This window comes from Pteropus alecto, unplaced genomic scaffold (genome assembly GCF_000325575.1).
Source record: "Pteropus alecto unplaced genomic scaffold, ASM32557v1 scaffold72, whole genome shotgun sequence".
Taxonomy (NCBI): domain Eukaryota; kingdom Metazoa; phylum Chordata; class Mammalia; order Chiroptera; family Pteropodidae; genus Pteropus; species Pteropus alecto.
This window is the reverse complement of record NW_006436811.1, coordinates 24493542-24508198: the sequence shown is the minus strand read 5'-3', so window position 1 is coordinate 24508198 and position 14657 is coordinate 24493542. Positions and strand designations below refer to the sequence as shown.

The window sequence follows — 14657 nt, the reverse complement described above, 5'->3', positions numbered from 1 at the left end:
TATTCTGTTGATGATTACTCTTAAAATTTATTGTACATACTTGATATTAAAAAGACCAAAGTTAATCATTCACTTTACCCTCCTCCTACACATTCAAGAATCTTTTACTTCTGCTCTTTCCCCTTCCATCTGAAATGCAATAGTTCTCCAGCATCAATCAGTATTAGTTTCCTATGGCTGCTGTAACAAAGTACCACAAACTGGGTGGCTTAAACAACAAAAATTTATTGCCTCATGGTTCTGGAGGTAAAAGTCCAAGATCAAGGCAGGATTGGTTCCTTCTGAAGGCTGTAGGAGAGAACCTTTTTTTATACTTCTTGCAGCTCCTGGTGGTTTTCTGGTAATCTTTGGAATTCCTTGGCTTGTAGGTACATTACCCTGTGTCTGCCTTCATCTTCATAGGGTGTCCTTCCTCTGTGTCCAAATTTCCCCTTTTTAAAAGGACACCAGTCATTTTGGATTAGGACTCATACGAATGACCTCACTTAACCTAACAAATTACATTTATAATGACCCTATTTTTATATAAGGTCACATTTTGAGGTATTGAGTGTTAGGACTTCAACATATGACATTTTGGGAGATATAACTCAACCTATAATGACTCTCCACCTTGTTTTACATACTTTTAATTAGACATTATGTTTAGATTTACTTACTTGCTTATTTAATATTTTGTACTCCTTTTCTTCATGTAGCTTACTCTTTACTTCTGGATTCGAATTTTTTCTTCCTCAAGTATACCTAATCTTTTTTTATTTTAAAGTCATCACTCTATTTTACAATTGGTCCAATTAGACAATTATATCTCTAAAGAAAATACAAATTGATGAAAATTTCTATAACTCTTAAGTATGCAAAATATAAATGAAATAATCTGCAAAGCATATATTTCCCTCAATGTTTCATTTCCTCTCCCTCAAATTCATGATCTCACTGTACTTCCCAAGAACAATAATATGAAATATTTTTATTTGAACATATATATACATTTGTTCATTTGCTTATTCATCTCTATCCAACAAACATACAGTCAACCCATATTGATTGCCAGCCTCTGTGAAGACACTGCTGTTGGGGAAATTCAAATGTATAGATTTATTCATGCAAGCAGAACTGTATTATGTTTCTGCAACAGTGCTATACTTAAGTATACTTAGTCTTGACTTATTTGAAAATGTCTTTATTATGTCCTCACTTTTTTTTTTTTTCTTTTAATGTCTGACTCTTGAGTGGCATTTTAGCTAGGTCTAGACATTCAGGCAGAGGGTTATTTTCTTTCAGCACTTTGAAGCTATTAATTCAGTATTTTACAGTTTATTTTGTTACCATTGTAAAGTTTACAATTGATCCCATTGTGGTTTCTTTGTAGATAATATTTCTTTTTTTGCTGGTGGCTTTAAAGATCTCTCTGTTGTTTGCTGCAGTTTCACTATACTATGACTAGGTGTGGATTTACTTTTACTTATTCCACTCAGAATTCTTAGTTGTCTTGAATCTGCAGAGTCATGCCTTTTGTTATTTCCAAAAATAAAATTAGCTTTTATGTCTTAGAATGTTGCTTTTGCCTTATTTTCTCTATATTCTCTTTATTTCATTTTCTTCTAGAAATGTAAATTTTTATTTAAGTATATTATACATAGAAACGTGCACGAATTATGTGTTCATTTTGAAGAATATTCACAAATCGAACACCTCGTTTAACCAGCACCCTGACCAAGAAACAGAACAATTCCAGCTCCCTAAATGTTTCCTCCAGCTCCTTTCAATCACTGTCTACCTCTCCCATCAAGAGTAAGAAGTGTCTTGACTTTAATTTAGTTTTACCTAAGATTAGTTTTACCTGTTTTTGAGCTTTATAAAAATGAAACCATGTTGTATATATACTTTTACTCTTTTACTCCACATTATGTTTATGAAATTTATCCATATTCTTGTATATAGTTATAATTTATTCATTCTTGTTACAGTAAAGTATTCCATTGTGTGAATTCCACCTAGAACTTTCATTAGAAACACGTTGGACCATCTTTTCCATTCTTCATATCTTGATCTCTTTTTTATATTTTCTATCTTTTTTTTTTCCCCTCTCTCTCGGGGATTTTATTGGTCCTGGGGAAGGGTTGGCTGGCAGGCAGCCCCTGCCTCCTGCTGAGGGTGCCACAAGCTCTCACTGTTTGCGGTTGCTGTTGATGGGCAGGTTCACATGCTAGGGAGAGGCCAGGAAGGCCTTGTGCTTGGGCTGGGCACTGAGGGAGCCATGTAGGCTGAGAGCAAGGGGAAGGATATCAGGATAGTAAATAAATGGAAATCAGCAGCAAGTCCAGCAGGTTGTAGTCAGCGAAAGAGATCTGGTGCCCACGATGAAGGCCTGGCCCCCCTGGTTCTGGGACAGCAAGGTCTCAAAAGGCTTCAGATGCCCCGGCAACTCCTTCACACAGTTTTCCTTGCTCATCTCGTAGTTAGTGTAGATGAGGGTGACATATTTGCAGCAGAGGTCCTCCATGCCATTATTTGCTACGTCCACCAGGGCCACCTCCCGCTGGTCCTTCCCATACAGTCTGAGAGAGCGGTCCAGGTGGCGCAGGATGGGATTGGACTGATACAGGGTGAGGTCTCCATCCTGGAACTTGGGGAGCTGCCCGTACATACAGGAGGCCTTGAGAAAGCCCTGCAGCCAGGTCTCCATGGACACCACGTCCTCCTTCAAGCTCTGGCTCTGGTCAGCCGGCATCATGCGCATGGCCTTGCAGCGCCCTCAAACAGGGAAGCAGACGATGCTGTAGGGCGAAGTGGTTGGGGTGTAGACTGCAGCAGCAGAAAGGCTCTGTTTTTCATCTTTTTAATTTTCTGCAAATTCTTCATATCTATATGTTGTCTAAGCCTCTACTCAGCTACATCGAATTTGCTGCTTAACACATCAATTGAATTTCGTATTTCAATGAGTCTTTTTTATAATTTTAAAAGCTCTATTTGGCTCTTTAAAAAATATGCTTGTTTTTTTTCCCCAGAGCATTTACTTAAATAAACTCGGATGACTCTTAAATGAAATTTTAGAGGATCTAATCTTGATCTTTGTTCTGTATGCTGATTTTTGTTCTTGGTGCATTTTTTTCTCATCAATTTTATAATTTTGAATTGAGAGCTGATTGTTCAGGGGGATTTTACATTTAGTGCAGTTTTGTCGGAGGATTTATCTTCAGAATGGTTAGATGTATGCGTCTGCCTAGAGTCTTAAATTTGGATTTATCATAAAGTTAGGGCTAGCTTTCATACTAGTTTTTTGGTTTGGAGGTTTCTGGATTATAAAGGTAATATATATTAGAATATATATATTGGGCTTGAATAATGTCCAAACTGTGGTTCTGAATTCTCAAGTGAGATTTTACTTTTTCCTTGGCTCAGGGTCCAATATTAAGATAGACAACAACTTTTGTCTAATAAACTCTTTGTGATTCAGGGAAAGTTAAAAAGTGATGCAGTCAGCACTCTGACTTCCACATGTGGGTCATCTGACTCCATGACAGAACAAGTGAACAGTGAATCCAGGTGGGAGAAATGGGATAGGAGAGAATGTGGAAATTAAACAAGGATTGGTAACGGAATATCAGAGAGGCAGGTAAAAGGGGTGGGGTGGTCCCAGGGCTAATTATTAGCATATTAAGCATTTGTCTCAGTATCACATTTAAACTGTCTATTGACACAAGAATGTCCAAACCCACAGAGAATTTTTATATACATTTGTTTTGAGTTAAACGAAAAATATACCTAGAAGCAAAATCTCAACAGACTGAGAAAAATGCTTATGAGAATAACCGTTTGCGGTTTCTTTTATGCTTTTGAGATTCAGGGGGGAGTGTAAAGAAGACTATGGGAAGGTGGGGGGATGGGATTGTTTCTTGCTTGCTTTAGGAGAGGTCTTAAAGGGGACATTTCAAAGGCGTGTTAACCTGGGAGCACAGAAACAATGGGCAGTACTTGCTCAAGGCAAAAATAAGCCTTTTAGTAAAGAAGTTATATGCCTGGCATGTGACTACTCACCTTGACCTGCTCATTAGAAGTTTATGATCAGATCACCCTGTGAGGTTACTTTCCATAGAACCCTTTTTTGGTTCACATATCTTTATGCTTAGCTTGAGCCCTTCTCTGGACTGAAAAAGGTTCTAAATGACACAGGGCCTGGCCAGTCTCATTTTCAAAATCCTGAATTATGAGAAGTTGTCTTTAGTATTGTCTTATTGTCCTTTCTGACTTTTCCCACCGTACTTGCTAAGGTGTAAAGGACAGAGATCTGAGGGGACATTGCTCTCGGTTCCAGCTATTTGGTATTAAGTGGAAATGTACAGCCTGGGCTGGAATTTTGGATTTTTTTTAAAAAAAGAAAACATCTAAAAACATTGGCAACTCCTTTAAGTGTAAAATTGTGCTGTGCTAACCAAAAACACGTCTGTGGGCTACATATGGCCTGCAGGCCACTGGTTTGTAACTACTACTTCTGCCTTCCAGAAACTTCTAGGTGCCTAAATTTTCTCATTCCATGGCAGCTCTTATTCTTCCTCCAGGCTTACCTGTCAAATAATGTCTTGCTTTCCAAATTATTTAAATTCTTAATTCTCCACCAAATACCACATTCTTCGAATGACCATATTTAAACACATTTCCACTAATGTGTAAATGATGGATAGCTCTTCCTATAGAGAAAGGGAAAACTTCTCCCTTTCTACCTCTGATTCTTTTGGTTGGTTGAATAATCAAATTGACATGAGATTGGTTGATAAGAGAAAATCAAATTTAATTTTGTGCACACAGGAACCCTGTATACACGAGAGAGTCAGAGACCCCAAATACACGAAAGGTTCAGAGACTAAAAAAGAAAATACGGTATACATGACATTCTGAGCAAGGTAAGGCACTTTGGGACTTCACAGGGTCATTGCATGTTAAGAAGAGTGGATATTTAGTAAATAGAAATTTGCCCTGCCCTATAGATAGGTTAAAAAAAAAAAAAAAGGTTATCTCTGATAATCTCTTATTATGGGCAGGGCCCCCAGTTCAAATTTCTCTAGGTAGTTAAGGGTGGAGTGGGGTGGGATAGGCAGAAGTTTCTCTTGAGCCCACAGACTTTTGATTGCCTTTAGCTCAAAATAATCCACATACCACAGAGGTACATCTTGGAGTGACTGAACCTCTACACCTCCAAAATACGTTGGACCAAATTATAGTGCAGAGCTCTGGCAGTGGAGCTCAAGGAGCAGTGTCTCGTGTGCATGACTGATGCAGGCAGTGTGGAGTCAGTGAGTGTGGGCTTTGCAGCCAGATGTTCATATCTCATGGCTTTCCACTTTTGTAAAGAGTGATCCTGTCCAAGGGACTTCATCCTTCCAGACCTTGGTTTTCTTATATGTCCAACCAGGATAATTAATACCTGCCAAAGTTGCTGTAAGGCTGCTTTAATTTCTAGTATATACTCAATGCTATTTTTGTTCAGCTTATGGAAATTCTGTAGTTAGAAAAGCCCTTAGGAATCATCTAAGTCAAGTTCCCTCAGTGTGTGGATTTTGTAGACAGGGAAGATTTTGGTTCAAGGAATTTGCCCAAGGTCTCAGCTAGCCAAATTGGGAATTCATTTGCAAAATTTATTTGTAATACTAAATGTTATGGTGTAATAGACTATAATATCCCATAGCTCATCTGTGAGGCAATATGAATTAGTTTTTAAAACAAGACTATGGCTCCAAAATCTATCAGGTTTAGAGTATTGGGGAAAAGATCTGGGCACTTCCACTCTGATCTTTTGTTATCTGTGTAACCATTACATAATCTCTTTAAGCTTTAGTTTAACCTCAGGAAAAAGGCCTCGCAGAATCTGCTTTGCCCATAGGACTATTATTCTGTTTCTGATGTGATTAACTTCAAAAATTTGAAGTGCAAACATAGTCTCATAACTTTAAAAAATTTAAATTAACCCAAGATCATATATTCATGACTAGCAGAAAAATCAGCATCTCCTTCTTGGGGCAACCCCCTCCACTGTTTAAGAATCCATGAGTTATGGATTCTAAGTTCATTCATCAAGAGTTCTAAGATGGGGGGTAGAGGTAGGTGGTCTGTGGCAAAGCCAAAGTAAATCAGTTCGCTGTTGTCACTGCACCTCTTTGTTGTACATCGTCACCATCAAAGCCACTTCTAAGCCTTCCAGAGACTTTCTACAATTTGGAAAAAGATGTGTAACTGTACAAATCTTCACTTCTTTAAAACGACTTTTTCTCTTTCTCTTTGATTCAGACTGGCCTTGGACTCACTTGTGTCTTTTCTTTCTTTATCTTTCTGCATAATGTATGACCACTCCCTGAATCATTAAGACCTCAGGTCAGTATCAACAGTTTTAGGGACAAAGCCTCAGGTCTGTTGACCACAGAAACAGAGTTTTGGTCAAACTAAAGATAACTTCTTGCAGCTCCACACCCAGAAAGGTCAAAGGACCCTACTAGCATTCCCTTGAAATCAGACAGAAGGACACCATGGCTGACATCAGGACTTGATGCAATAATCAACTGCTCTAGTCCCAACCAATCAATAGAGCCCATAACTCCAAATCCCTTAGCTACTATGACTAATGAGTTTTTCCCTATATGACCTATCCCCTAAATCAGCAGTCTCTAACCTTTTTGGCACCAGGGACCAGTGCTCCTATGAGAATCTAATGCATGATGATCTGAGGTGGAGCTGAGGTGGTGATGCTAGCTTTGGGGAGCTGCTGCAAATACAGATGAAGCTTCACTTGCTCACCTACTGCTTACCTGCTGTGCGGCCTGGTTCCTAACAGGCCACACACCAGTAATGGTCAGTGGCCCTGGGGTTGGGGACCCCTGCCCTACAGCTCATCAAGGAGCCAGGTCTTTGAGTGCTTACTCATCTGCGTCTCCAGGCTTGGTGCCATTTCCTTGAATAAATTTCTGCTTTCTTTGCTGAAAACTCCACCCATGTCTCTTTTGGCTATTGACGTGGGTAGGCAAAATGAACCCCTTGAGTTCGGTAACAGATGCCCCTTCTGGGGCACAACCCTGTGGATTCTTGACTCTTGAAATTTAGGGTAGATTTCAGCCCACGTTTCCTTCTTTGAGCCATATGTCTCTGACCTCCACATGATGGTGGCTGTGGTCAATGAGGACATCTGGGCGTGTACTGTCTGACAGAAGGAAGCTGTGATGCTGACTGAGGTCTGTGCAAGCCACTGTGGATCTCTGAGGGATGACTAGCCCCTGACTTCCTTGGGCTCAGGGAAATGGTTCTTACAGTTCAGCTATTTCAGCTCTTCCAGCTGCTGTTCCAGGAGGTGGAAAACATCTGGGGAATGCCTGCATGGTCTCCTTCTCCTCCCTGGACAGCTGCACACTTCACCCTCAGAATACAGACGGTCTGAGTTAAGCCCCTTTCATGAACTCCAGAGCAATCTCCCCTCCATACCCCTTCCTTTATTTTAGAGACCTGCTGGTGATTTACCATTCTAAAGATGACACAAATGATTTCTAGAACATGACATGACTGAGCAAAACAAAAAAACCAATGCAGGCTAAATTTTCCCTTAAGATGTCTTGATACATGTAAGCATCGTATTAAGGTCCTTTTTTTAAAAAAATTGCAGTTATGCTGTAGATAAGGCTGATTGTGAAATGAACAAGTTGTTGGCATCATAATCTTTAGCAGGAGTCTCCAAGGATCTGGACCTTTCAGGAAATTCAGTAAGCTTTTTTTTCGAATGGATTGGCTGTGGCTGTCACTTGCATATGAAATTGTAGTACTGACTCACCCTTCCAGTCTCTAGGAGCAGGAACAGATTGCTGCAACTCTCATCTGGCCTCTCTTGTGGCACACGACTTTGTGCAAACAGATGCTGAGAATTAGGGGCCCATCCTCAATCAGGGAATGGAATTGCTATTCCTGGGAATTAACCGCCTTGCCCACAGGGCTTTTCCTCATTAACATTGCTACTTTTTTCTCATGTGAATTCTTTAGCCCCCATGAGTTAGTGCCTCGGTTAGAATCCACAGAGCCACTGGACCCAAGATAGATGATTATAAACAAGGAGGTTTATTTTTCTTTGTTTAGAATTCTAGCAAGGCTGACCCATTAAACAAACGTATAAAATGACCGAACCTCAGTTAAATCAAACCAAGGATTAAGTGAAAACACCAGCCCCCAAAAATCAATCAATAAATCAATCAATCAATCATTAACTTGAATAGACCACAGAGGCCTTGTTGCCTGGCTAGCTTCACCTCATAACAGAAGGTTCAGTGACTTCTGACGTCGAAAGGAAGTTAGTAATGATTTCCCTGAGTGTGAATACATTTATTTTCCCTGCACCGATAGTGAAGGGATGAAAGTGATGCTCTATCACCACCTAGTGATAAATATATGTACATCATCTACAATGCCCAGATGGGCTCCAGGATTATGGTGACATTCTCCAAATAAAATAATGCACTTTGATGAAATGGGAGTGCAACAAATCACATGTGACAGATACCAAAGTAGAATTACTCCAAGACTTTTCCTGACTCTGACTCTAATAGCTTGATGGTGCTGATGGGGGAAAGAAGTGGAGAGGTGATATGAAGAACTTGTAAATTATTTGGGAAATTGAAATTCAATTGCATGCGAAATGGCAGGAAGTGAGCAAGAGGAGACTGGAAGAGCAAAAGAGGACAGTGCCCAGGAGCCACCTCAGAATGCTATGCTGTTGCTTTGTTTTTGGAAAGAGAGAACAATTAGGACTTTGGAGAGATGGAGTCTAGGTTTTTTAGGAAATTTTGCTATTTACTCCCTAAGGCTTTCTGTCATTTGACTTGTAATGGGTCACAGAAATAAGTTAGATCTTAAATCAGTAGCAAGAAGGCTGTTTTATTTATTATTTTACATAAAAATATGACATCTCATATCGTTATTTTAATACTTTGGGCATCTGAGTTAAAGATTAGAGGGGGTAAATCTGTTCTAAGAATGCTGGGATGCTACCGATATTTATTGACAAATCTCTATTAGGCCTTTCCTACGTGCCAGGCACCTTCCCGATTGTGCTCTGATGGAAGAGAAAACCACAACATTGTGAAAGGCTGAGGAGAAGGGAAAGTGAAATGAGATGGAAAGGAAGGTGAACTGAGGCCACAAAGCAGCTGAAGGAGACCCTGAAGGAAGTAAAAAGTAATGAGCCAAGAGCTTTTGTAATGCATCACTGGCCAGTGTCTGCTTCATTTCTTCTCCAGGGAGCACTGCTTGATGTCAGCACCCCTGAAGAGCAGGAGAACTTCTTGTAGAGCAGTGTGAGGTTCTCTTTATGGGATTTGCATACGTATGTAATATGTAAGTCAAATAAGCTAATATTTTTTTCCATAGAATTATCTTGTTATTAAACAAAAAATATGACTACAGATATGTGTCACTTTATGATGGGATACATTCTGAGAAGTGGGTCATTGTGTGAACATCTCACAAATCTCAGAGGTAATAATAATAGATGTGAGTGAAGAATAGGCTATGTGGTATAGCCTATTGCTCCTAGCTACAAACCTGTATGACATGTTACTGTACTGAATACTGTAGGCAGTAGTAACATAATAGTACACTTGTGTATTGAAATGGTATATTTGTGTATCTCAGTATAGGAAAGTTACAGTAAAAATATGCTATACAGTACTTTCATAGGACTGGCAGGACAATAGGGTTATTTACATCGGTATCACCACGATCACCTGAGTAATTGTGCTATGATGTTTGGATGGCTATGAGGTCACTGGATGACAGGAATTTTTCGGCTCCATTATAATGTTATGGGACCACCATTGTGTATGCAGTCTATCTATGACTGAAACTTTATGCGACGCATGACTGTGTTATATATATATCTGTACCAACTTGCTAGCACTTTAGCAGGCTCTGAGTGCCCACTACTCTTTCCAGCCATTCATCTGTCTCTCCGTCCATCCATCCATCCTTTCTTCTTATGTATTCAGGTCTGAGTCAGACAGTTTGATAAGTACTGAATATTCATTAATGCTCAGTGCTCCAGGGAGTTCATCCGGCACCAAAGACATTCTTCTAGGCTCCGAAAAAGATATTTCCATCTTCACTAGGGAGGTGCCATATTCTTACAAACTGTTGCTTGCTCATCCAGTTGCTTAACCTATGCCACTTATGGAAAAAACAGATGGTATCTCTCATATTACTCACTCATATTTATTGTTTATCACCTCTGGATCTCCCTCTTATGGAAGAGGCACAAAAAGCTTCAGGACTTTTTTGGCACCTTTGTATGTACACTGGCTTGCTCAGCCCAACCCGAGGTGTCACTGGCAACAAGCAAACTGTTAGGAAGTGCCACCAGCTTATGCTGCCATTGCTGCTGTGGGAGCTGGCTTTCCAGTAGCTCCCTGGAGGTGATATAATCAAAGTTTCCAGGTTTAATGTCCCATGGGATTAAGTTTGACCAGTACGAAAGAGTAGACTGGATGGAAATGGTGGATGAGTTACTTACCCTATCTCCTCCCTGATGGACTGTTCTGAGACACAGAGTGTCCACACTCTTCCTCTGGTGATGCCCTCTATGCATAGCAACCAGGGTTTCAGTGGCACTGTAGCCAGCTTAGTAATACCACCTTATTTTTTCTTTCCTTCCTTTTCTGTCTTATTCCTCCAAGAATTCGAGGCCATGTATAAACACAACCACAAGGGGCATCTGACTGTTTGAGAGTCAGAAATGCAATGGGAGAATTGGAACATCCCAGCAAAAGGCTAAAACAATGATTTTTAACTTTTTTTTTAGGGGGATGGGATGGATACCCTTTTAAAATTCTGATGAAAGTAAGAACTCTATCCTTAGAAAAATGTCAAATACAAACACACGTGTGCACACACACAGTTTATATATAATTTCAGGTGGTCTATAGATCCTCTTGAACCCATTTATGGACTCTAGAGGGTGAAGGGGACATATGTGTAACCTGACATCTGGTTATTTTAGAGAATTTCTGGCTTATAGCTTTGGCTTGTGTGTAGGGTTGTCCACTGAGGTAGTGAACACAAAAGGAGGAATAGGTGTGGATTTTTTGTTATGTGTATGTGTGTTGTTTGGGGTACCTTGAATTTGAGGGGTTTGAGGGGCATCCAGATGGGTCTGTAGAGGCATAAATTAGTGGACTCTGTATGTATTAAGTCTGGAAAACCTTAGCTGAGGGTATTTCAGGGAAAGGATGAGTATTGAAGATTCTTATGGCTGGGGGTCTAGTCCAGTGAGTTTTATTAAATGGAGAGGAAATGGGCTTAGAACAGTGAACAACTTTCTCAAACTCATTTCTTTAAGTAATGGCAGAACTGGAATGAGAACTCATCCTCAGAGAGCCACTTGCTCTTTCTGCTTTTGGGAGAGCTTTGTTGTCTTTCATTTTGTACCAACTTAAGTGTCACTGAAGGTTTTTGAGGAAGGTAGGGCTAGTTCCCTCTTAGTCTTCCTAGGCTGCCATCCATGGAGAACAGAGTGAATACCTGTTGTTTTGGGCTGCCCAGCACCATTCCCCTTTCTTCTGGGCCAGCACTCAGGTTTTCCTTTGGGAAAATAATCCTTCTTCTGGTCTCATTTTATGTGTTGAAGAGGGACTGACGTCATTTGCTGAAGCCAGGAGTTGGCGTGTCACCTGTCCCTGGCCAGTGAGCATGTCCCACCCATTCCCCAGCCACTATAAGTGATTGAAAGATAGGCATATGAATGTCCTGCCCAGGAATTTAGTAAGAGACAGGGTTGCTAACTGGCTGATGTAAGCCTGAAGCTGCTGGGACCATAACGTGGACAAAGCTTGCTTGCAAAAGAAGCCAGACCAGACAGAATCAGCTCTGACATAGTGTGTTTTGAGGCACTCAATTCAGTTGTGTCTGAAGCCAGTCATGCCCCTGGACTTGATGGTTATTCCAGTGAATTCTCTGTTTTGACTAAACCAGTTTAATCGAATGTTTCTCATGGCACCTGAGGGAGTACTGCCCAAAATAGAAGGTGTCTCAGTTTGATAACTCAGGTTATTAACATCATATTAATGTGACTCCAGTTGCTAATTTAGTTTGTACATGGTCCAGTTAGCATTGCTGAGAGGAAGCTACGTTCCTTAAACATCTCTAACAAAAATAAGGTTTTGAGAAAGCAAGAATGCTGAACTACAGACCCTTCTTTACAGCAAACAGAACAATTCCTCCTGAAGATGGATTAGCATTGCCATCTCTATATACAAAGAATGTTCTGGAAAAAACATAGGTGGTGTATTTAAGATAATAATAATTTGTGTTTCCAACTGAAAACTATTTCAACACTAGCCGACATGTATCCCGAATTGTGTTGAAGTAATTGGTGTAATTAAACTGCAGGGAATACTGAAAGGATAATCTAATTATAAAATTCAAATGCATTATAGACCAAATACATTTTATTGAATCGTATAAGCTTTTAAAGAGGGGTGGAATCAAAGTCTTTTGAAAAAAAGTAACTTTAACACTGAAAAGTAGTATGGTAGTAGTTTATTTTCCTACAAAATAATGAATAATAAATGAAAATCTTTCATCAACATCTTTCAGTATGAACAGTGCCTAAGTACTAATCTGATTCCAGAATTTCATTATTTTTAAACAATTTATAACAAGACCAATTTCAGTTATGCACTTTGATACAATACGTTTTGGAAGAAAATTAAACTTATGACACAGAGGAGGTGTGAAATGTGTTCTATGAATAAATTGGAAACTTGTCTGCTTGATCTGAGGACAGATTGAGACATCTATCAATAACACTATAGAAAAATATCTCCCTGGTTTTATAATCAAATACAAATTTCTAGTTAATATTTCCAGGATGTGGAGGCTGTCAGTTTTGACAGATTTTTAAAAATCAATATTTCATATAGAGTTTGAATTGAAGTCCTGAAATGATTATATTTTCAAACTCTTGAAAGCCATTATGATTATGATAATGGTAAAAATAGGATGGGACATAACTTAAACATGTGTTTAAGGGAGATTGAATTTACATGTAAAACATTCTCAAAGACCCAAACATCTTTGAATCATGGTACGTATACCACCTAGATCTCACTGTAACAGATTTTATTTATTTTCCAACAACTGAAAAGTAACTCATTAATATCATGTAATTATTGTGGAGTGGAACGTAGTTAAACTAGTAACCCCTCAAGGACTTTGATGACACAGATACATAAAGTTTATGAGCCTAGGAGTCACATTTCAAGTAGTGTTAATAGCAGTATTTGAATAAAAGCCCCCAGACAATTAAACATTATTTGGTCTGACTGCTTTGGAGTGCCTTAAAAGAAAACTTTTGTTGTAGCTTTATCTCTTTAATCAAGCTTACTTGAGGCTGACATAAATATGATGATCATTTTCCTTCTCCAAATTCACATAGGATGGATGCTGAACTCTCTACAACTCTCTTGGTTTATTTCAGGCACATTAACTACATTTCTCCAACTCTTGAGTAAGATGAGTAGGTTTCCTGTGGACCATTGTTTCTGTTACTCTTTGTAACCTCACTTAGTACCATGTAGAATTTCATTCACTTATTTAATAAATATTTATTGGGCAGGACACTGTCTGGGATCTCAAGGAACTCACAATTTAATGGAAAGACATAAACTTACAATGACAGCGCAGTTTCAAGAGTGCTCCATTGCATAGGGAAACCATATTGAGAAATAGCTAATGTCTGTGTTCAAGGCTCAAAATCTCTCCAAGCCTCAGTTTTCCCATCTGCAGCATGGGAATAATAGCCCCCTCATAGAACTGTGGCACAGATAAACTGTGGAATATGATTATCCACTGTTTCTGAATTTTTCTTACAGGTTAGTTACATGGAAACACTAAATCAATCAATCAATCAATCAGTCAGTTGTTACCTATCACTGTCTGTCTGCTAATTTTGAATTCTTGGTGAAGAAATTTGATTAGCTCAGTTTGAATCAGGTGGCTACTCCTGGTCCAATGACTCTGTGGCTGTTTCTGTACGACGTGGCTGCCAGAAACCCACCTCTATGAAATGGGAGATTACAGAGTCATTGTGAAATAACAAATACAAACCCTGTTACACTTACATGCAGATTTTGTTATGATTAATAAAATACAAATCCATATAGTGTATTAAATCAATAATTTATTTAAACAGATATATAGCAGCATGGCTATTATCTTGTAGGGTTCTATAAACCTTTTTAATATTAAGAAGATATTTGAACTTGAAAAGTCTGGAAACTCCTGCTCTAAGGAAGAAGCATTTATGCAAGTATTTACAGGCCTACTACAAAAATGAGAAAATGCAAGTGTTCTGGAGATTAGTTGGACAACAGTGTGAATGTATTTAACATTAGTGAACTGTACACTTAAAAATGGTTAAGAAGGTAAATTTTATGTTATATGTATTTTACTGTAATAAAAGTTTTTTAAAAATAAGAAAATACAGACATCAGACTCACTGAAACATTTTCAAATTTGGTAAGTTTTCTTATTTAACAGTCAAATGTCTCAGTCCAAACAACACTTGATTCTATCAGTCCAGATTTTATATATATATATAAAATTTCATATATATAAAGACAAAATAATGCATAAAA

The 14657-nt window shown here is 38.9% G+C and overlaps 1 pseudogene; it reads right to left on the bottom strand.

Annotated features, from left to right (window-relative positions):
- Nucleotides 1-2170: 2170 nt before the first annotated feature.
- LOC102895592 lies at nt 2171-6985 on the bottom strand (annotated as a pseudogene).
- Nucleotides 6986-14657: the final 7672 nt, after the last annotated feature.